Here is a 23,752-nt window from a genome sequence, read left to right as displayed (position 1 = left end):
AGAGCTAGCGGTGGCGCTAGGGTTTTGACGAGGTGGAGAGGTGGAAGAAGGATTTCTTTACCGCAAGGGACAAGTATTTATAAGTAGGTGCGCGGCACAGCGCAATTACGCTGGTGCCCCTGGCGGTTCACATCTGAGGGGCACGTGGCAAGCATGCAACATACTCAGAGTTGTCCCACGTTCCCACGCCCGTCAGACATGTCGGATGGTTGTTTCAGCTTCTCCGGATTTCAACAATAAAGATGAGTTATTTAAAACAGACTTAATGTTTGTCTCTGTGCCTTCTGCTGACTAGGACGCAGAGAAGACATTCGACAGTTTCAATAGAATGCATATGATTTGGACAGATAGAGTTTGAGATTGAAAGCATAGAGAGGTTACGGTCCGATCACATTCACTTAGTTCAAAAGATTCAACTTGAAGACATAGCTATAAGTGAATGCTGTAGAGGACAGAACACTAGTATATATATATATATAAATATATATATATATATATATATATATATCAGAAGGCAATCAAATCATCATAATGAAGAAAATCATGAAGATAAATTGAAACTGAAGACAAACCAAATGCAAAGTCATTGCAAAAATAACGCCATGAGTGAAACACTTCAAACAGAGAAATTTGGTGGTGGCGTTACCCACCGTATAGGAAGTATTAGACCCAGACATGGCGCACAATTATCGTGGCGCTCCGAAGTCAAATTCCATGTTAATGTATTCACACTCAGAGTGTAAGTCTTCATTGATTGAAAATATACATTACTTCGTGTGTTGCACATCTAAGTCATCAACATGCATAAGTGTTAGGATGTGTGCCTGATCACAGGACATTAGAGGATTCCAAGATATTTAGCTCACACCGTAACTTGCAAAACCTTTTCTCATCCAAGGGCTTTGTGAAGATATCTGCCAGTTGCTCTTCAGTGTTGACATGAATGATGTCGATATCTTTCTTCATGACATGATCTCTGAGAAAGTGATGACGAATTTCAATGTGCTTTGTCTTCGAGTGCTGGACTGGATTGTTGGCTATCTTGATGGCACTTTTGTTGTCATAGAAGAGAGGTACTTGTTTCAGATTGATGCCATAGTCCTTGAGAGTTTGCTTCATCCACAGAAGCTGAGCACAACAAGATCCAGCAGCAATGTATTCAGATTCAGCAGTTGAGAGTGATACACAGTTCTGCTTCTTTGAAGACCAACAGACAAGTGATCGACCCAGAAAGTGACATGTGCCTGATGTAGACTTGCGATCCACCTTGTCACCAGCATAATCAGCATCCGAGAATCCAACCAAATCAAATTTTGAGCCCTTGGGATACCATAGTCCGAGTGTTGGGGTGTAAGCCAAATATCGAAGAATTCGCTTCACAGCTAAGTGATGCGATTCCTTTGGTGCCACTTGGAATCGAGCACACATGCAAACACTAAGCATAATATCTGTCCTAGATGCACATAGATAAAGTAAAGAACCAATCATGGAGCAGTATACCTTTTGATCGAACTCTTTACCATTGTCGTCGGGGCCAAGATGGTGTTTGGCTGGCATTGGCGTCGTGTAACCTTTGCATTCTTCCATTCCAAACTTCTTCAGACAATCTTTGAGGTATTTTTCTTGAGATATGAAGATGCCATTCCTTTGCTGACGAATTTGAAGACCAAGGAAGAACTTCAGCTCACCCATCATGGACATCTGATATTGCTCTTGCATCATGTATCCAAACTCATCAGTATACTTCTGGTTGGTGCAGCCAAAGATTATGTCATCCACATATATTTGGCACACAAACAGTTCACCATCATATGTCTTCGTGAAGAGTGTGGGGTCAAGGGATCCAGGTTTGAAGCCTTTGCTCTTCAGGAAGTCTTTGATCGTATCATACCATGCGCGAGGAGCTTGTTTGAGGCCATACAGTGTTTTCTTTAGCTTGTACACCATATCAGGATGTTTTGGATCTTCAAAGCCAGGTGGTTGAGCAACATATACTTCTTCTTCAATCTTGCCATTGAGAAATGCACTCTTCACATCCATTTGATATAGCAAGATGTTCTGATGATTAGCATAGGCTAGTAGTATGCGAATAGCTTGAAGCCTAGCCACGGGAGCAAATGTTTCATCGAAGTCAATTCCTTCTACTTGAGTATATCCTTGAGCCACAAGACGTTCTTTGTTTCTGACGACTTGACCATGCTCATCTTGCTTGTTTCGATATATCCATTTTGTTCCAATAATGTTATGCTTGCGAGGGTCAGGTCGCTTGACAAGTTCCCAAACATTGTTCAGCTTGAACTATTGAAGTTCTTCTTTCATAGCTTGAATCCATTCAGGTTCCATAAAGGCTTCAGCAACTTTCTTGGGTTCTGATATTGACACGAATGAAAAGTGCCCACAGAATTTTGCTAACTGTGTTGCTCTTGAGCGAGTCAGTGGACCAGGTGCATTGATGCTGTCAATTATCTTCTCAATTTGTACTTCATTTGCAACACGAGGATGAACTAGATGAAGACTTTGCTCTTGCTGATCATTATCATCATTGGGAGGATTATCTTCGGTCTGAGCATTGTCTTCAGGTTGGTTAGGTGCAGAAATGATAAGTTCCTCTTCAGGCTGTGCTTAAGAAGGCATGATTTCACTAGTTCCCATCAGCTTGATAGATTCGCTGGGCGGAGCTTCATCTAGTGTACTTGGCAGGAGTTCTCTTTGTGAACCATTGGTTTCATCAAATCTCACATCCACAGTTTCGACGATCTTGTAGAGATAGAGGTTGAAAACTCTGTAGGAGTGCGAGTCCTTTCCATAGCCAAGCATGAAGCCTTCGTGAGCTTTAGGTGCAAATTTTGACTTGTGATGGGGATCCTTGATCCAGCATCTAGCTCCAAATACTCTGAAGTAGCTGACATTTGGCTTCTTGCCAGTAAGGAGCTCATAGGATGTTTTGTTCAGAAGCTTATGGATGTAAACACGGTTGATGATGTGACATGCTGTATCAATAGCTTCAGGCCAGAACTTTCTTGGTGTCTTGTACTCATCGAGCATTGTTCGAGCCATCTCAATGAGAGTTCTGTTCTTGCGCTCAATGATGCCATTTTGCTGAGGTGTGTATGGAGCAGAGAACTCATGAGTGATTCCCATTGTATCCAGATAAAGATCAAGTCCGGTGTTCTTGAATTCAGTGCCATTGTCACTTCTGATATGCTTGATCTTCATGCCATAATTGTTCATTGCTCGATTGGCAAAGCGTCTGAAGACATCTTGCACTTCAGTCTTGTAGAGAATTATATGCACCCACGTGTATCTTGAGTAGTCATCAGCAATGACGAAGCCATAGAGACAAGCAGTTGTTGTGAGGGTGGAGTAGTGAGTAGGTCCAAATAAGTCCATGTGTAGCAGCTCGAAGGGTTGAGATGTTGTCATGATTGTCTTCGAGGGGCGCTTTGCCCTAGTCATATTTCCAGCTTCGCAGGCACCACACAGATGATCCTTCTTGAACTTGACATCCTCGATGCCTATGACATGCTTCTTCTTGACGAGTGAGTGTAAGTTCCTCATGCCAGCATGCCCCAGCCTTCGATGCCAGAGCCAGCATTCTGAAGCTTTTGTAAGAAGACATACGGCAAGCTGTGGACCTGCTGAGAAATCTACCATGTATAGATCATCTTTTCGATACCCTTCAAAGACTAGAGACTTGTCAGATTCCATTAGTACAAGGCAGCAATATTTTCCGAATAGCACAATCATGTTCAAGTCACAAAGCATTGAGACAGACATTAAGTTGAAACCAAGGGATTCAACAAGCATCACTTTATCCATGTGTTGATCATTTGAGATTGCAACCCTACCTAGACCCAATACCTTGCTTTTACCAGTGTCAGCAAATGTGATGTGACTTTTGTCGGATGGACGTAAGGTTGAGTCCATGAGAAGACTTCGATCACCAGTCATATGATTTGTGCATCCACTGTCCATAATCCATTCTGAAGCTTTTGGTGACATGCCCTACAGTGCAGTTAGGAGGATAGGCTTCACAAAGAGTGTTGTGAAGCATAGGCATTTGACACATACAAGGATTGTCATAGCTTAGATCAAAGTTAGGACACAGAGTATGACTAGTAAGTGATTCAGATGTGAAGTATATAGAAAGACATTTTATCATGCGTCCTTAATGTGTTTTAGGTCCCCGGCAATAGCATCGAACGCCATTGATTTCAGGCTGGAGACCTTTCTCTGCAAAAGAAAGTTAATTCTTCTTCGCCACCCACATCTTCAGGGGTGGCTTAGAAGCAATGAGTCTAAGTGCAGCATCTGAGAATTTTGGCTTTGGAGCCCTAGCAAATAGCCTTGCAGGAGATGAATGGTACTCATATGAATAAGCAGAAAAGTTCTTAGTTCTATGAACATAGCGGTTTGAAGACACACGCTCATATTCATGAGTCTGAGTATGATTTCCCTGCAAAACATTGGCGTTAGGGTGACTCAGGTGAGTCCTGTATCTGTATGAAGCCTTTCGGCCATATGAAGCTATGTGTCTGGGGTTTGTCTTCTTCCTTGGTGGTGTCATGATGACATTCACAGGAAGATTCTCAATGTACTTCTTAGGTACCCAGATCTTCTTCATAGGTGGTCCATTCCTGCAGTTAGTACCAATATACCTTGCAAACACTTCACCATTCTGATTCTTGAACAGCTTATAGTTTGCATCAAAGGATTCATCAATGATAATAGGGTTAGCGCAGGTAAAGCTAGATAAGGTGGATGGATCTACTGAAGGTTCCTTTGCAGCAACCCATGTGGTTTTGGGGTACTGCTCAGGCTTCCAGTACGAGCCATCAACATTCATTTGCCTCTCGAACCCAACACCCTCTTTCGTAGGGTTTCGGTTCAGAATCTGCTTTTTAAGGACATCGTAGAGTGTCTGATGTCCCTTCAAACTTTTGTACATCCCTGTTTCAAGCAATGTCTTCAACCTAGCATTTTCATCAGCAATAGTAGTGGTATCCTCCTCAGAGGGGTTAGTTACCACATCAGTAGTTGAAGACAATGAAACAGTAGCAGCAGTGGAACATTCAGCAACAGATGTAGCGTTATCACGCTCAATGCATTTTAGACATGGTGGTTCAAATCCATCCTGAGCGGGACTGATCTATTGAGCGCGAAGTGACTCATTCTATTTTTGAAGATCTTCATGAGCCACTCTCAATTTCTCAAGCTCTTATTTCCTTTGAAGATAATCATAGGAGAGCCTTTCATAAGTAGTTGAGAGCGTTTCATGATGACTTTCAAGTTCTTGGTACTTAGCATGAAGATTTTTTATGTCTTCAACTAAGGACTGTGAACATGTCATTTCTGCATCCAACGGGTCATCGCTTTTGTCTAACAGTTTTTGAGTATGTTCCATAGCCTTTTGTTGTTCAGTTGCAATTTTTGCAAGTGTTTTGTAGCTGGGTTTGGATTCACAATCAGAGTCATCTTCACTAGATGTTTGAAAGTAAGCATCACGTGATTTTACCTTGGCACCACGTGCCATGAAGCAGTAGGTGGGAGTAGGATCATCTTCGTCATCAGCTTCAGCGTTGGTGTGGAAGTCATTGTCTTCAGTGTTGAAGATGGACTTGGCAACATAGGCCGTAGCTAGAGCCAGACTTGCAACACCAGGGTCGAACTCCTCTCCAGACTCCACCTCCGCCTCCTCAGAAGTAGACTCCTCCTCTAAATCCATTTCCTTGCCAACAAAGGCACGAGCCTTGCCAGATGAGCTCTTCTTGTGTGATGAAAACTTGGAAGAAGACTTAGAAGAAGACTTTGAGGATATCTTCTTCTTCTTGTCATCAGAATCATATTCCTTGCTCTTCTTCTTCTTCTTCTCATTGTCCCACTATGGACACTCAGATATGTAGTGACCAGGTTTCTTGCACTTGTGGCAGGTTCTCTGCTTGTGGTCATTGGTGGAAGCTTCATCATTTCTTGAGCTGGATCGTGAAGACTTTCTGAAGCCTTTCTTCTTAGTGAACTTCTGGAACTTCTTCACAAGCATGGCAAGTTCCTTTCCAATGTCTTAAGGATCATCAGAACTGCAGTCAGATTCTTCTTCAGATGAGGAAACAACTTTTGCCTTTAATGCACGAGTTCGGCCATAGTTGGGACCATAGATATCTCTTTTCTCAAAAAGCTGGAACTCATGTGTGTTGAGCCTCGCAAGTATATCAGATGGATCGAGTGTCTTGAAGTCAGGACGTTCTTGTATCATGAGGGCAAGGGTGTCAAAGGAGCTGTCAAGTGATCTCAGTAGTGTCTTGATGATTTCATGCTTGGTAATCTCAGTTGCGCCAAGAGCTTGAAGCTCATTTATGATGGCAGTGAGGCGATCGAATGTGAGATGGACATTTTCATTGTCGTTTCTCTTGAAGCGGTTGAAGAGGTTGCGAAGAGCATTGATCCTTTGATCTCTCTGGGTTGAGACGCCTTCGTTGACCTTGGATAGCCAGTCCCAGACCAGCTTTGACGTTTCCAGAGCACTCACACGGCCATACTGTCCTTTGGTCAGATGACCACAGATAATGTTCTTGGCAGTAGAGTCCAGTTGAATGAACTTCTTGACATCAGCAGGGGTGACACCTTCACCAGTTTTGGGAACGCCGTTCTTGACGACATACCAGAGGTCGACATCAATGGCTTCAAGATGCATACGCGTCTTATTCTTCCAGTAGGGATATTCAATTCCATCGAAAACGGGGCAAGCAGCGGAGACTTTGATTATCCCTGTAGTCGACATAGCTAAAACTCCAGGTGGTTAAACCGAATCACACAAAACAAGGGAGTACCTTGCTCTGATACCAATTGAAAGTGCTAGTATCGACTAGAGGGGGGTGAATAGGCGATTTTTATGAAAGTCTTCAAAACATGATAGTTTTGAAGACAAACAGCAGAAATGACCTAATTGATATGCAGCGGAAGATAAACTACAATAAGCAAACCATAGTCAAGTATGCAATGATGTGAAAGCACAGGACTAATAGCAGCTAAGTAGTAAGGATCGGGATGGAAGATAGTATGAAGCCAATCAATAGTAGTAGTCAAGCAATGAAGTCAAACAGGTACGACAGATAGGCAATGACTTCACGAAGACAAACTTAAGTAAAGGAAGGGAGAGGATAGAACCAGTCACTTGTTGAAGACACAGGATTTGTTGGACCAGTTCCAGTTGCTGTGACAACTGTACGTCTGGTTAGGGAGGATGATATTCAACTCATAAGACAGCGTCTTCACCTTATTCCCCTAGAGCTAAGGACACACAGTCCTCGCCCAATCACTCTGGTAAGTCTTCAAGGTAGACTTCCAAACCTTCACAGACTTCGTTCACCGGCAATCCACAATGACTCTTGGATGCTCAGAACGCGACGCCTAACCGGCTGGAGGATTCACAGTCCTCAAGTGTAATAAGTCTTCAGGTCACACAGACAGAAAGACTTTAGTGATGCCTAACACTCTTTGGCTCTGGGTGTTTGGGATTGGTCCTCGCAAGGATTTCTCTCTCTCAAAGGCTTCGAGGTGGGTTTCTCTCAAACGACAAAAGCCGTGCACTAACTCTAAGCAGCCACCAATTTATGGTGTAGGGGGTGGGCTATTTATAGCCACTGGGCAACCCGACCTGATATGTTCGAAATGACCCTGGGTCACTAATGAACTGACACGTGTTCCAATGGTCAGATTTCAAACACACACGGCAACTTGACTTGGGCTACAAGAAAAGCTGACTCATCCAGCTCTGGATAAGATTTGCTCTCATTGTCTTCGCTCGAAGACATAGGATTTGGCTTGAGCATCACTTCAGTCATTCTGACTTAGTTCACTTGGACCCCACTTAACAGTACGGTGGTTCCTATGACTCAACAAAGAAGAAAAGGAAACAGCGAAACAACACAGTCTTCGCGCTCCATAGTCTTCACTCAATGTCTTCTCATGTCATAGTCTTCAACATGAATATCTTCACATACCACCATTGTCTTCAATGTCTTCATACATTTTAGGGGTCATCTCCGGTAGGTAAACCGAATCAATGAGGGACACTACCTGCGTTATCCTGCAATTCTCACAAACGCATTAGTCCCTCAACCAACTTTGTCGTCAATACTCCAAAACCAACTAGGGGTGGCACTAGATGCACTTACAAGTATAAACTCTGTGTCTCTTGTGTTGTTCCTTTCGTAGTTTAGATCCTAGTGATTCGGCAAGGAGCAGGTAGGTAGAGGGCGAAATCTCCGCGCGCACCCTAGTGTTCGAACCTCAAGGGTCTGCCGGAACCCGAAATCCGACATTTGGTGCGCCAGGTAGGGGGGCGCCGGAGTCCGTCTTCCGTCGCCCTGTTCTTCTCCGACCGTCGCATCCATGTCTGACGCTTGTCGGGCTCGCGCCGAGCGCCGAGTCGCCCTCGCTTCCCGCGTCGCCCATACGACTGCCGTTGGCGGGCGCCCTCGTCGTTCCCCGCCACCTGCCGTCAACGCCGCCACCGGCCCGGCCGGGAACGAGCAACAAGCATCGCCCCAGCATCCCTCCGTGGCCTCTTGGGAAGAGCCTCGCGGCCTCTTCCTCGCCCACCACGCCGCGCCGGCCTCCCCGGTCGTCGTGGCCCTCCTGGGCGGCTCGCAGGCGCCACCCTCCAGTCGCCACGTCAAGCCGTTCGTCCGCCGGGTCAGCGCCGCCTCCACGCGGCAAGGGGTCCCCCAGACCGGTCGGATCCACAGGAGGACCACCACCATCTGCCAGGTGGCTGTCACCAGGACTCTCATTGACGGCGACGCAGGCCTCAGTGTGCTCTCAGTTGAGGCCTTCAACCTCCTCCGCATACCCCGGGAGTGGCTGCAGCCCAGCCGGCCCTTCTCGAGCGTTGGGGGCGGGTCATCCAGCTCCTTGGGACAGATCCGGCTCCCAGTAACTTTCGGCACCTACGACAATTTCCGCACAGAGCAGGTCGATTTCGATATCGCCCCCATCGGCCTCCCCTACAACGCCATCCTCGGCTATCCAGCACTGGCCCAATTCTTGGCCGCGACTCACCCGGCGTACAACCTCATGAAGATGCCCGGGAGTAGCGGTGTCCTCACCGTGCCTGGGGACACCGGGGATGCGCTGCAAGCGCTCAAGCTCGCCTTCAAGACGGCGGCGTTGGCACAGCCCGCCAACGCAGGGACCCCCGAGCCCAAGGGGGCTGCACCAACCAAGAAGAAACACTTGTTCACCCAAGACAAGGCGGAGACCAAGCAGATACCCGTTGACGAGGACGGGTCCACTAACGCCACTTTCACCATAGGCGCCAACCTCGGACCCGAGCAGGAGGAAGCCCTGGTCAAGTTCCTGCGCGCAAACAAGAAGGTATTCGCCTGGGATCCCGATCAGTTGGCAGGGATCCCACGGGGCGTAATCGAGCACCACCTCAACGTGTGCCCCAATGTGCGCCCCGTGAAGCAAAAAGCAAGGCGGCAGTCCACTGAAAAGCAGGCCTTCATCGTCCAGGAGACCCGCAAGCTAGAAGCCGCAGGGGTCATTCGCGAGGTCCGATATCCAGATTGGTTGGCCAACCCTGTGGTTGTGCCAAAGAAGGGAGGGAAGGAATGCATGTGTGTCGACTTCACCGACCTCAACAAAGCATGGCCGCAAGATCCGTTCCCGCTCCCTCGCATCGATCAGATTGTCGATTCCACCGCTGAGTGCGACCTGTTATGCTTGTTGGATGCCTTCTCCGGGTATCACCAGATCAAGATGGCGGTGGAAGACGTGGAGAAGACGGCCTTCCTGACCCCGTGTGGGGTGTACTGCTATACATGCATGCTGTTCGGACTGTGCAATGCGGGGGCAACCTTTCAGCGGCTCATGCACATCACCTTGGGCCCGCAACTCGAGAAGAATGTGGAAGCTTACGTCGACGACATTGTAGTGAAGTCTCGCGAGGCCAAGACCCTGATACAAGACCTGGAGGAAACCTTCGCAAGCCTCAACGCAGTAAGCCTGAGGATCAATCCGGAGAAGTGTGTGTTTGGAGTCCCCTCGAGCAAGCTTTTGGGCTTCCTCATGTCCCACCGAGGCATCGAGGCCAACCCAGAAAAGGTCAAGGCAGTCGAGGACATGAGCCCGCCAAAGACCCTCAGAGAGATGCAGAAGCTCACTGGGCGCGTGACTGCACTAGGGCGCTTCATCTCCAGGTTAGGGGAGCGAGCGCTGCCTTTCTTCCAGCTGATGAAGAAAAAGGGGCCCTTTGAATGGACCAAAGAGGCTAACAAGGCGTTCCAAGATCTCAAGAGATACCTAACCAGCCCTCCAGTGATGGTGGCCCCACGCCCTCAAGAGCCCTTGATACTCTACCTCGCCGCCACTCCCTACTCCGCCAGCGCGGCTCTGGTGGCGGTTAGGGAGGAGCGTCGGACCAAGGCCACGGCAGCTACCCGTGTCAAGGCAAAGCAGGACCAAGAAGGGCTCGTAGAGATCACTACCACGGCTGAGGAGGATCAGCCGTCGCAGCGGAGCGCACAGGGAAAGGAAGAGGTCCTTCCCCCAGGCAACCAGCTTCAGGAGGCTCCCCCGCCTCAGGAGGCGCCACGGCCTCCGGAGGATGTTGCCAACACCGACGCTCCAAGCCTCGTCGAGCACCCAGTGTACTTCGTCAGCACAGTATTGCAGGATGCAAGGGCACGGTACCCCATGCCCCAGAAACTCCTCCTCGCGCTACTGGTGGCCTCGCGCAAGCTGCAGCACTACTTTCAGGGTCACCCTATCAAGGTTGTCTCGGCATACCCCTTGGAAAGGGTGCTCAGGAGCCCAAACTCAGTCGGAAGGGTCGCCGAGTGGAACATTGAACTGCAAGCGTTTTAGCTCGAATTCAGCACGACCAGAGTCATCAAGGGGGCCGCGCTAGCGAATTTCGTGGCCGAATGGACGGAGGCACCGGGCCTCAAGGCCGGCGAGGATCGATCCCTCTCCCAGGAAGCGAGGCGCCAGAAGGCTGGGTCATGTACTTCGACGGAGCGTTCTCCAGGCATGGCGCTGGGGCTGGGGTGGTGCTCATATCTCCCACTCAGGACAAGCTCTATTACACCGTGCAGCTTTGTTTCCAGCAAGGCAAAAAGGTCTCCAACAACATAGCGGAGTATGAACGTCTGATAGCAGGCTTGAAGGCCGCGGCTGCCCTAGGGGTAAAGCGCCTTACCATCAAGGGCGATTCGCAGCTCCTCGTCAATTTCTCCAACAAAGTGTACGAGCCAAAAGATGAGCACATGGAGGCCTACCTTGCGGAGGTCCGCGGGATGGAAAAGCAGTTCTGGGGGTTGGAGTTGCAGCATGTGCCCCGTGGCACCAATCAGGAGGCCGATGACATCGCCAAACGAGCATCCAGGTGGTTACCTCAGGAGCCTGGCGTCTTCGAGGAGCGGCTCTTCAAGCCCTCGGCCATGCCATCACTATCAAACACGACGCAGCCCCGGGAGCTCTGGTCTGTGGTCCAGCCTCAGGAGCGCACCTGCTCCTGACGATGGAGCCTCAGGAGGGGTGCTGGGTCACAGAGCTTCGGAGTTACTTGGCGCAAGGGACCCTGCCGGAGAAGGAGGAGGAAGCGGAGCGTGTGGCGCGGCAAGCCACAGCGTACTGTATCAGGGATGGAGAACTCTACCGGAAGCGACCAAACAATGTATCCCTATGCTGCATATCCAGGGAGCAAGGGAAAGAGCTGTTGGCGGATATACACGGTGGAGACTGCGGGCACCACTCGTCATCACGGACCCTCGTGGGCAACACATTCCGCAGTAGCTTCTACTGGCCTACTGCGCTCAATGACGCTGTCGAACTAGTGAAGGCTTGCGAAGCCTGCCAATTCCATGCCACGCAGATCCATCAGCCGGTAGGAGGTCTGCAGACTATACCCCTCTCGTGGCCATTCGCAGTCTGGGGGCTGGATATCCTTGGCCCGTTCCCTCAGGCACCGGGGGGCTATCGCTACCTCTACGTCGTCGTGGACAAGTTCACCAAGTGGGCCGAGGTGGAAGCCGTCCGCACCATCCCTGCGGGTTCAGCGGTCAAGTTCATCAAGGGCATCGTGAGCCGGTTCGGGGTGCCGAATCGCATCATCACCGACAACGGTTCGCAGTTCACAAGTAACCTCTTCAAAACGTACTGTGCTAACCTTGGAACACAGATATGCTACGCTTCGGTGGCGCACCCCCGAAGCAACGGCCAGGCTGAGCGGGCCAACGCGGAGGTCCTGAGGGGCCTCAAGACCAGGACATTCAAGAAGAAGCTGGAGGCCTGCGGCAGAGGTTGGTACGATGAGCTTCAGTCCGTGTTGTGGTCCATCCGCACGACCGCAACCAAGTCGACTGGGGAGACCCCGTTCTTCCTGGTCTATGGAGCTGAAGCGGTCCTCCCTCACGAGGTCAGACGTCGTTCCGCATGGGTCCTGGCGTTCGACGAGGCGCAGCAGGACGCCATGCGGGGGATGGACCTCGTGCTGGGGGAGGAGCGTCGCCGAGAAGCCACGTTGCAAGCGGCGAGATACCAACAAGCCCTGCGGCGATACCACTGCCACAACATCCGCCCTAGAACTCTTGAGGTAGGGGACCTCGTGCTCAGGCGGGTTCTCTCCAGGGAGGGACTGCATAAGCTCTCTCCCATGTGGGAGGGCCCGTTCAAGGTTGTTCATGTTTCCAGGCCCGGCTCCGCGCGCTTGGAGACTCAGGAGGGGGTGCCAGTCCAGAATGCGTGGAACATCCAGCACCTCCGGAGGTTTTACCCTTAAAAGGCCCAGAGCCTGTGAAGAAGGCGAATGCCTGTGAAGACTATCTTTTTGGAAAAGGCCCAGAGCCTGTGAAGAAGGTGAGTGCCTGTGAAGACCATCTTTTTGGAAAAGGCCCAGAGCCTGTGAAGAAGGCGAATGCCTGTGAAGACTATCTTTTTGGAAAAGGCCCAGAGCCTGTGAAGAAGGCAAGTGCCTGTGAAGCTGTCGCGTTTCGGAAAAGGCCCAGAGCCTGTGAAGAGGGCCAATGCCCGTGAAGCATGCTTCCCCGAAGAAAGGCCCGGAGCCTGTGAAGAGGGCCAATGCCCGTGAAGCTTGCTTCCCCGAAGAAAGGCCCGGAGCCTGTGAAGAAGGCCAATGCCTGTCAAGCTCGCCGCCTGTGACACTCTCACGTAATAATGAGTTGGGGCTATACACGCCCCGGAGTCTCAGAAGCGCCGGCCTCAGGCCCTGGGGCTCCCTCCCACGCCTAGTGGCAGCACTTAGCTCCGCGCTGGTGAGAAGACATCGAAGACTAGACTAGGTGCCGGACATGGCTTTTTCATTTGCTTTCTACAGTTGGCTAGTTCATTCTCATTTGAAGTTTTATTGAAACTATTGCCGTCTTTTGACTTATGGCTCTTCGACCTTTTCGCCCTCCTTTTCTCTTGCGCAAGGTCTCGCGAGGGAGCAGGCTGAGCGCCCTCGCGAGTGTTTCTGTCCTTAACGTTCAAGGTTTCACAACCCGGGTCCACCACAGGAGCACCACTCTAGTCCGTGCCTCGCGGGCACCGCGACATGAATACAGGACCTGGGTCGGTCGCCCCCACGGCCGAGGCTGGGGATTACCTACGCGCAGGCGTGCGGCCAGAAGGAACAATACCAAAATAACGGAAACAGTACGATGATTAACAACGGTAACCCAAACACTACTGTCTTTTTGCGCAGGAAAAAGGGAAAGAAAGGACAAATCAGGCGAAGCTCGCCCTACGCTGGCCCTCAGGGAAGACTCGATCCGCCTCCGGAGCTCAGGCTGACTCCCTCTCGTGCTTCACCGAGGCGCGACGGCGGGCAGACCCTCTACCACCCTCCAAGTAGGCACGACGACGTGGAGGCTGACCGCGGCCGCTGCTAGAAGAGTCGCTGCCCGAAGAAGAGCCAGTGAAGCTTGAGGAACCCTGGGCGCCGCCAACCACGCGCACGCTGTCCTCTCCGTCCTCGCCGGGGCTGGGTCCCCGACCGCGGTCGTCGTCTTCAGGGCAGCAGCCTGCGCGGCGACCATCTTCCCCAAACACCCTCACGTAGAGGGTGGCGTCGCCATCAAACTTGAAGTGCAGGGTGCACCGACGGCTCAGGCCACGCGAGCGGGCAAACGTCTGCCAACCGTGGGTCAAGGCCAGGCTCCCGGCTGCAGAGACCTCTAGCGAAGCCCACGAGGCCCAGCTACAGCAGCCATCCGCCTGGAGCCAGAGGCCGCCCGGGGCACCAGCCGGGAGCTCACCTAGGAGGAAGCAAGGGAGCTGAAGCCGGGCGCTAGTCGGCTCCGCCGCCCACACAACAAACTCCGGTAGCACCTCCGCAGAGTGGAAGCGCGGCCTAGGGGGTCGCACAGCTGAAGCACGCCCCCCAGCCGCGGCCAGCCGCCCGTCACCGCGCGGGAAGTCACCTCCGCGACCGCGGGGAGCCGCCGCGGAGGCCACAGGGTGTTTGCGAGGGCGGCCTCGACCGCGCTTGGGCGGGGGAGAGGCAGACTCGACCTGGCGAGCCTTCCCTTTCTCTGCGGCCGAGAACTTCCTTGGCGGAGCCATGAAGAAGAAGGAGAAGCAAGAGGGGATAAACTGGAATGGCACACGACGTGTCGTACTTAAAGCCAGAGGAGGCCAACCGCCGACCTCCACGATCGCAGGTAATCATGACTCGCTTTGCATGTAGGGACTTGTCAATTCGTGCAGTTGCCAAGGCGTCATGGGGAAGCGGAGACGCCCTGGTCCAATCAACGGCCACGCGGCGCCCAAGGCCGCAGGCTGTTAGGGCCTGTGGTGCTTTGCACTTGCCCTTTCGCCTCTCTGTTCGGCCAAGTCCGGGCGCGCCTTGGGCCCGGGGGCTACTGTCGGTGTTCTAGGAACGGGGGTCCCCAGACTTGCCTGCCTGCGGCTTGCGGCGTGGCTCAAAAGGGGGCCCAGCACGGCCCATCTTCATCAACACAAGCTCAAGACCCTTGCGAGGGGCCAAGCCTCGCGGGGCGGGCGACAAGGAGCTTCCTCAGGCACAGCCTCATCAGGCTGGCTCACGAGGAGGCGGAGAGTTCAAGGCGGGGTACCTCGTGAGGTGCCCATGACGCAAGCCATGACGACCAAGGGCGCCAGTCGGGCACCAGCCCGCGCAGTGTCCTCCTTTCCTCTTTGGTGCAAAGGGAGCAAGGCAGGCGAGAGCATCAAGCAAAGGCATCCATTTCGGTGCAACAAGACCAAGACCAGCCCAACGGCAGGAAGGAAGTCATTGTGGAGCCCAAGCAAGCGTCACCGCCAGAGCCTTTGACAGGCGAGGACCAACTTTAGTCAGGATAATTGTACTCGATGTTCCCCTTCAAATTGGCCAATTGTTGGCGCCCTTCCCGCTCAATATTTGGGAAGAGGCCCAGGGCCTTTGCCTATAAATAGGACTAGCCACCCCCAGGGTAGAGGCAGCTGGATAGACCCTCACCTGAATCAAGAGAGAAAGAGTAGAGAGAGCGACTGAACTCCTCCTAGCAGTTCATCGCACCAGCCAAGAACAGACCCTCGCGAGGCTGTTCTTCCTTGTATTGTTCATCATCAGCCCAAGAGGCAATCCACCACACCACACACTGGAGTAGGGTATTACACCACAATGGTGGCCTGAACCAGTATAAACTCTGTGTCTCTTGTGTTGTTCCTTTCGTAGTTTAGATCATAGCCATTCGGCGAGGAGCAGGTAGGTAGAGGGCGAAATCTCCCCGCGCACCCCAGTGTTCGAACCTCAAGGGTCTGCCGGAACCCAAAATCCGACACAAAGGCATACCCAATTAATGCACACATCTAGGGGGAGCCCGTCTATTTTTTTAGATCTTGGGATTGCGTGTTAATATGTTATCTTATCACATCCTTGTGCAAATCATGTGTTCTCATCAATCCACCAAAAGGGGGATATTGTTAGGGCATATTTCTCCCTCAGTGGTTTTGGTGATTGATGACAATGCTTTTGTGGACTCATCGTGTGCATTGAGCATTTCAGATAATCTTTCATATGGCATAAAGACGATTTGAACCCCTCAGGATATTTATGAAGACTGTGTTTTTCTTACGTTTCATTTTCGGTGGACTTGAGTCATAGGATCATCGTACTATTAAGAGGGGGTCCGCTTTAGAAAGGTTTGGGTGGAATCAACATGTACACTATCTCCTTGCACCCTCTTTCTTTCCCTCTCATGAGCTTGTCCCCACTTTTTGCTTGGACCTTGTTAGGACAGCCCTAAGTGATAGCACCGCTCTGCCGCGTAGTAGTACTGCTCTAGCGGTACTGCAGCCGTGCAGTGCTGCTCCTACTTCTGCCTGTCTTGAGGGTTCTGTAAACAGGCGGTAGTAGAGCACTAGAGCGGCAGTTATGTGCGGTAGTACAGCTCCTGCAGTACTACGGAGCCTAACTATCTCTGTACTACCGCGGGCTTACTAAGCTCTCTCAGGCTAAGCGAAAGTACCACCGCTCGCCACGGCAGTATCGCTCCAGCGGAACTACCGTTGGCTTGTCCTACGGGAGTACTGTCGGTGTCAAAACCGGCGGATCTCAGGTAGGGGGTCCCGAATTGTGCGTCTAGGGCTAATGGTAACAGGAGGCAGGGGACACGATGTTCTACCCAGGTTCAGGCCCTCTTGATGGAGGTAATACCCTACTTCCTGCTTGATTGATCTTGATGATATGAGTATTACAAGAGTTGATCTACCACGAGATCGTAGAGGCTAAACCCTAGAAGCTAGCCTATGATTATGATTGTTGTTGTCCTAGGGACTAAACCCCCCGGTTTATATAGACACCGGAGGGGCCTAGGGTTACACAAAGTCGGTTACAGAGAAGGAAATCTACACATCCGAATATCCAAGCTTGCCTTCCATGCAAAGTAGAGTCCCATCCGGACACGGGACGAAATCTTCAATCTTGTATCTTCATAGTCCAACAGTCCGACCAAAGTATATAGTCCGGCTGTCCGAGGACCCCTTAATTCAGGACTCCCTCAATAGCCCCCGAACTAGGCTTCAATGACGATGAATCCGGCGCGCAGATTGTCTTCGACATTGCAAGGAGGGTTCTTCTCCAAATCCTCTAGAGCATTGTTGTAATGAGCAGTGTCCGGCTCCTCATCAATGTCGCGCTCCTCGGCTTCTGCGCTTTAATAATGGTTGTTTCCACGTGTCGAGCGAATGTGAGAAGTCGGGGCATTTTTACATTTGCCACCCCAACCATGCAGGTAAATCATCTATAAAAGAGATGGGGATTCTCATATCCAAATCACACCATCTCCTCCCAGCGAGTGTTCATCGGAGCATGCCCGGACAAATCCATACCATCATGGCCTGTCGCCGCGGTTCCTCTCATTCCTGTAGCAATAAGCCAGGTGATTGGGAGAGATGTTCTATTCCCCACAGCCGACTAGTAGAGTTGCAGACCAAAGGGTTTCTCCCACCTGCATACATGGTCCCCGTCCGAGCTGGACTAGCCACTTATAATGGCGGGGAGCAAGTGGAGAGCTTTACAAACCCATCCAAGGGAGAGAAGGTGTGCTTTGTCCCCTACTTGCTGAGGGGGCTCGCATTTCCAATCCATCCTTTCCTCCGCGGGCTCCTGGAGTTTTACGGCCTCCAGCTGCACAGCTTTACCCCAGCCTCCATACTGCATATCGCAGGCTACGTCGCCTTCTGCGAGCTTTTTCTGGGCTGCGAAGCTCATTTCGAGTTGTGGAAGAGGTTATTCTGCCTAGTACCCTGTACCCAGAAGTGGTCGGTATTTCAAGTGGGCGGAGCCGAAATATGGCGCATCGCCGGGACCGGATATCTATCCGACACCCCGAAGAAAACATTCGAGGACTGGCCCTCAGAATGGTTCTACGTGGAGGACGTCCCTCTTCCGGACCCTGTTCAGAAGGGCCTTCCCGAGTTTGTAGATGCCCCATTGAAGAAACGCCACAGCTGGTGCCCCAGGAGCCCCCAGGAGGAAGATAACAGAGAGATCCTTTTCCTGATGGACAAGGTAAATACAATGGCCAAATCAAGGCTGACAACTAATTGAAGTTATGTCCATATGCATAATGTACGGAGTGCAGCCACTTCAATATCGGGGAAAACCCATGTGGCACTTCAATGGAGAAGATGATGCCACCCGCTGCGGCCGTAAAGGACCGGATTCTCCCGCCGCTCTGGCGAAGATACTGTCCGATTTGTTCAAAGGGGAAGAGGAGGAGTTCATCCATATCAAGCCACAGGATGGATTCTCTATGTACAACCCCCCAAGCTGGGTGAGTCACTATTTTTTATTCCAATCTTTCCCACATTTTTAGCATAGATGTTTTAATTCGTCAATTCATATCAAGAACTGCGAAGGGCTATGAAGGATGTTCACAGCCCACCTCCACAGCCAGAGGACCCTAACCGGGCTCTCGACCCCGGACTCGAAGAAGATCCGGACACGTTTGTGGAGCTTGTCGACAGGACATTTTACCAGTTGAGCTACGATGGTGTGATGGTGGCCATTATAGCCGATTAATCTGGCTTACTCCCTGTATACCAGGTAAGCAAAGCCACAGTCCCAACTTCCAAAAAGGATCCCCTCTTTACACTTCACCCACCGCACATGAATTACGTCTTACAGGGAAGACCATCAGGGCGCCAAGCTGAACCCGTGGTGACTCGCCAACAAGGGGCACTGAAGCCGGGTAGGCTTAAAAGAAAGGCGGTCAGGACCGAGACGCCGTTGCAAAGGTATGTTTAAAAACCTGCCACACAGTTATCATTGTTAAAATATAACGATGTCTTCTGCCTTCTGACAGAAAGAGTGCTCGTTGGGCTGCATCCGAAGAGCCTGCCGGTCACGCTTCCACCAGCCGGACTTTGAGGCCGGACTCAAGGGCGGAGGTCAACACGGACGATCCTCCTACAGAGGATGCGGATAGATTTTCCGCTACCAACTACGAAGTGGAGAGCGCCATAAATCATATGCGCCGACGGGCCACACTACGCGACCCTAATTTCTCTAAAGAGGCATTCGACGCCTTCAACTCAGGGGACACATACATCCGGGCCGCTCAAGGTGGCCTAGCCAGGGCCACGGGCCAGTACGTGAAGGATATACGGATAAGTAAATTTGATGAGTGTATATATCAGTAGCCCCTGAGACTTGAAACAGTTGGCACAACCGATTTAAGGAACCTTGTGTGCATAGGTTCTGACAGAGAAGAATACCCAGCTATCCAAAGAACTGATTTAAGGATCCTCGTAGTTGAGCCGCAACCGCCCATGATGGAGGAGTCTACGAAGGCCACATCTGGTAATATTTGCATAATGTCATGGTATATACCAGTTAAGTATTCGGCAAGAATGTGATTCTAACAAGGGAACTTGCAGAAAATCCTGGAGGCAATTCGGAGATCGTACCGGAGGATGAGCAACATGTTCGGCGACAGCTGAAGGCTGGCTAGCGTGTGCTTACCAAGGTTATAAAGGAGAAAAATATTCTCCAGGACGCGAACGTCCGGCTGGACGTCGAATTAAAGGATGTTCGGGCCCAGCTTGCTGACTTCGTAAAGGAGAATAAGATGCTTCGACGCGGCATATTCAATAAGTGCTCTGACAAACCATTATAAAGTTTGGCGAAGAAGCGTGCTAACAAAATTTTGTCTATAGGCATGCTGACTGGTCGTCCTAAAGAAGAGATGCCCGGATCTGCAGGCGATCTTCTATCCGAGCTCTTACAACTGCACGAACAAGTTCGGCAGGTGATGCGGGACATTGCCCAAGCCTTGTGGCCATCCGCCTTCCTGCCCGGAGGCATGGGGGAGCTTATGGAGATGCTCAAGGGAGCACGGTAGTGCTTCCAATTGTGGAAGATATCAGCCTGCCAACAGGGAGCAAGGGAAGCCTGGGCCATGGTGAAGACACGATACACCAAGGCTGACCCGAACCACATGGCCGAGGTCGGACCTGTAGGGTCAGATGGGAAGGAGATCCCTATACATCTTGTGTATGACCAAGTAGCATTAGCCGCTAAGTATTCCCAACAGGACGGTAGGCTAGACAGCCTGTTGGATGGTATAGAAGAAGAATTTAGTCAGTCTAAGTGACATTGTACTTCGAAGGACATATTTTGTCCCTAGCCGGATTGTAAATCATTTGTCTTGGCCTACCTTTTCGTTTCGACCTCTGGACCCGACAGTATGGAGTGTATTCGAATACCCGCTCGGTTACGTGAAAACCGGGGCACGCGTGGAAACCAGGCGTAGGGGTCATAAGTGCTTGAACAGACAAGTACCCAACTAGTTATGTTATATTACATGGGTAGTAAGAAACATCTTCCAGGGAGAATAGTTCCATTAAGGGTTCCTTTCCCTAGGTGTGCATGCATTGATGTGCATGTCCGAACTGCGAAAATTTACACAGGATATAAGCATCTGGGGGCATGTGTTGTAATAGGTAAAATACATCTTTTGTTCATCGACCGAATATTCCCTTAAGAACGCTAGCTTTCGGCTTCACCCAGTTTGAGGTACACATCCGGCTGACCCGGCAGTAACAATCGCAGAGGTGCTCCCCTTATGCCCTAGCCGAATTAACGGGAACGTAGGGCATAAACACAAGAGCCAGGCAACCCAGCTTGGCCAAAACTTAAGTCATATCGATGCATATAGTGGTGAAAAAAGGTACATACGTAGAGGTGACGCATATGTGGTGGGCATAAAGCCTGGAAGACAAATAAGCTTTTGTGTAAGAAGCCCCCAGGTATGATGAGTGCGCATAGCGCGGCCAGAGTGTGCGGTCAAAGCATACTTAGAGCCTTTAAGGCTATAAATGTGAGAGGGAGAGAGAGAGAGGGGATATAATTTAAAAATGAAGATAGAGGTAAGGAGACAAACACGGAGTTCGGCACTAGGCATAGAATCTTCAGAGTCTGGCCGCGTTCCATGGGTTCGGCTCGAGTCGATTGTCTGATGCATCACGTAGACGGTATGCACCTCCAGTGAGAACTTTGTCAATGATGAAGGGGCCCTCCCATTTGGGCTTAAGCTTGTCCTTTTTCTTCTCTGGTAAGCATAGAATGAGTTCGCCAATGTTATAAGTTTTGGCCCGCACTTCTCTGCTTTGATACCTTCGAGCCTGCTGTTGATAGAATGCAGAATGGGCCTTCGCGACGTCACGCTCCTCCTCCAGGGCATCTAAGTTGTCCTTCCGATCTAGCCGGCTTCTCTCTCTTCGTACATGCGCACTCTAGGTGAATTGTGGATGCTATCGCAGGGTAGCACTGCCTCTGTGCCGTATACCATAAAAAATGGTGTGTATCCGGTTGTGCGATTCGGCGTGGTTCGCAGCCCCCATAATACGGAGTCAAACTCCTCGACCCAGTGCGTATCTGATTCCTTCAAGGATCGCACTAGTCTGGGTTTGATGCCGCTCATAATAAGACAGTTCGCTCGTTCGACTTGACCATTTGTTTGGGGGTGATAGACAAAGGCGTAATCAAGTTTTATGCCCATTTTGCTGCACCAGGTTTTCACCTCATCAGCTGTGAAGTTTGAGCCGTTATCGGTGATGATGTTGTGGGGGACACCATAGCGGTGTACGACCCCGGATATAAAGTCTATCATTGGTCCAGATTCGGTCGTTTTAACTGGTTTGGCTTCTATCCATTTAGTGAATTTATCGACCATGACCAACAAGTATTTCTTCTTATGGCTTCCTCCTTTAAGGGGTCCAACCATATCGAGCCCCCAGACCGCAAAGGGCCAGTTATGGAGATTGTTTGGAGGGTGGTGGGCGGCATATGGCTTTGATTTGCAAAAAGCTGGCAACCGACGCAATGTTGGACAAGGTCTTGTGCGTCTTCCCGGGCTATCGGCCAGTAGAAACCTGTACGGAAGGCCTTGCTTATGAGCGCCCGAGCTGCGGCATGGTGGCCGCCGAGTCCGGCATGAATTTCAGCCAAGAGCTGCTGCCCTTCCTCTTCGGAGATGCATCTCTGGAGCACTCAGGTTGCGCTTTTCTTATAAAGCTCTCCCTCGTGGATTTTGTAGGCTTTAGAGTGCTGCACAATGCAGCGTGCCTCATTTTGGTCCTCCGGGAGTTCCTGCCTATTTAAGTAAGCTAGGAAGGGTTCCGTCCACGGGGCGATGACCGCCATGATCACGTGGGCCGAAGGTGTGATTTTGGTGGCGGAGCCTCCAATTACGTCGGACTGTTCAGGATCTGGGGTTGTATGTGGATCCGGATTAGTATTGCCGGACTCCCCTTCCCATACCATGGATGGCTTGAACACCCTTTCCAAAAAAATATTTGGTGGGACGGGGTCATGTTTAGCGCCGATGCGGGCAAGGATATCCACCGCTTGATAGTTTTCTCGAACCACATGGTGGAATTCGAGCCCCTTGAATCGAGCTGACATTTTGAGAACGGCATTACGGTAAGCCGCCATTTTCGGGTCTTTGGCTTCAAAGTCTCCATTTATTTGAGATATTGCGAGATTTGAATCCCCGTGTACTTCAAGACGTTGAATGCCCATGGAGACTGCCATCCGAAGACCGTGCAACAGAGCCTCATACTCTGCTACATTGTTGGAGTCCGTGTAAAGTATTTGGAGTACGTATTGGACTGTATCTCCGGTGGGGGCGTCAGGACGACGCTAGCCCCTAGACCAGCTAGCATCTTAGAGCCGTCAAAGTGCACGATCCAATTGGAGTACGCATTGTACTCTTTAGGGAGTTCGGCTTCTGTCCATTCAGCGACGAAGTTAGACAGTACTTGCAACTTAATGGCCCGCTGAGGCTTCTATGTCGAACGGGAGGAGCTCGATAGCCCATTTTGCAATCCGGCCCGTGGTATCACAGTTATTTATTATGTCATTGAGTGGTACTTCGGAGGCCATCGTGATTGGACACTCTTGAAAGTAGTGTCGTAGTTTTTGGGATGCCATGAAGACCGTGTATGCTATATTTTGATAATGTGCGTACCGTGACTTGCATGGAGTGAGGACAGTGGATACGTAGTATAGCGGCTTTTGTAATGGGAATTTATGTCCATCTGTCTCTCGTTCGACGACGAGCACTGCGCTTACAACCTGGTGTGTTGCAGCTATGTATAACAACATGGGTTCGCCGACATTTCGCGCTGCCAGAATTGGATTGGTGGCCAAGAGGGCTTTTATTTCCTCCAGCCCCGCCGTAGCCGCATCCGTCCACTCCAAGTGTTCGGTGCGTCAAAGAAGGCGATAAAGAGGTAACGCCTTTTCTCCTAATCGGGAGATAAAGCGGATTAGGGTGTCCACGCATCTAGTTAATTTCTGGATTTTCTTGAGGTCTGTTCGGGTAGCCAACTGTGACAGAGCTCGTATTTTAGCCGGATTTGCTTCGATTCCTCTATTGGAGACAATAAAGCCCAAGAGTTTTCCGGCTAGTACGCCGAAAATGCATTTTTCCGGGTTGAGCTTGATGTCGTATGTTCGAAGATTGTCGAACATAAGCCTCAAGTTGTCTATTAATGATTCGACGTGTCTGGTTTTAATGACCACATTGTCTATGTAAGCCTCCACTGTTTTGCCGATTTGTGTTTCCAGGCATGTCTGAATCATGCGTTGATAGGTTGCACCAGCATTTTTGAGCCCGAAAGGCATGGTGTTGAAACAGAAGGGACCGTATGGGGCGATAAATGTTGTTCCGGCTTGATCGGATTCCGCCATCTTGATTTGATGGTATCCGGAGTATGCGTCGAGGAAACACAATGA

This window comes from Triticum aestivum, chromosome 1B (genome assembly GCF_018294505.1).
Source record: "Triticum aestivum cultivar Chinese Spring chromosome 1B, IWGSC CS RefSeq v2.1, whole genome shotgun sequence".
NCBI lineage: Eukaryota > Viridiplantae > Streptophyta > Magnoliopsida > Poales > Poaceae > Triticum > Triticum aestivum.
This window is presented reverse-complemented; position numbering follows the sequence as displayed.